At 34.4% G+C, this 845-nt stretch overlaps 1 non-coding gene across 1 annotated transcript; it reads left to right on the forward strand.

Moving 5' to 3' along the window:
• Positions 1–304: 304 nt before the first annotated feature.
• LOC123390619 lies at positions 305–411 on the forward strand. The gene has a single exon (XR_006605155.1). It is a non-coding gene; the product is annotated as a U6 spliceosomal RNA (small nuclear RNA).
• Positions 412–845: the final 434 nt, after the last annotated feature.

The raw sequence follows: 845 nt of genomic DNA on the forward strand, positions 1-845 counted from the left end.
AGAAGAAACTTCCCATATGTAAAATCTTCAAAGAGAAATAGGGAAAAATTACATACAAAAACAAGATTGAATGTAAACGCAAAGTCACATCTAAAAAAGAACTAAATGGAGATTCTAAAAATGAAAAATACAATCATTAAAGTAGAAAAGTTAAATAGGTTAAATAGAATAGATACACTGAAGCAAAAATATTGAACTCTAAAACAGACATTTGGAAATCACACAGAATGCAGAAAAAATAAGTAACTTAAGTGGATAATATGAAAGAGTAATTTAAGATCTGCATTACAGAAAGAGAGCTCCTGTGCTCACTTCAGCAGCACATAAACTAAAATTGGAATGAGACAGAGAAGATTAACATGGTCCCAACACAAGGATAACATGCAAATTCACAAAGTGTTTCATATTTTTAGTGCATAGAGCACTGGGTGTCGTACATAAATCATGAATCTTGGAATACTGCATCAAAAACTAATGATGTATTTTATGATGACTAACATAACACAATAAAACATAAAGTAAAATGTAAATTTAAAGAAAAAAAGAATAAAGAGTAGCTCCAATATATTAAGTTGAACTCTCTTTGTAGGTCTAAAATGGTTGACTATCAGCAATTTCATACAGTTTTATCTACAAGTCTAACACAAGTGGTGGAAAGGAAAAAAATAAAGAATGAGGGAGGGGCTCCTGGATGGCTCAGTCGGTTAAACATCCCAACTCTTGGTTTCAGCTCAGGTCATTGTCTTGTGGTGTTGAGATGAAGCCCCACATCAGGCTCTGCACTGGGTGCAGAGTCTGCTTGAGACTCCCCTCCCTCTTCCATTCCATCTGCTCTTCCCCCTGAT

This window comes from Mustela putorius, unplaced genomic scaffold (genome assembly GCF_011764305.1).
Source record: "Mustela putorius furo isolate JIRA1106 unplaced genomic scaffold, ASM1176430v1.1 tig00000129_pilon_pilon_pilon, whole genome shotgun sequence".
NCBI lineage: Eukaryota > Metazoa > Chordata > Mammalia > Carnivora > Mustelidae > Mustela > Mustela putorius.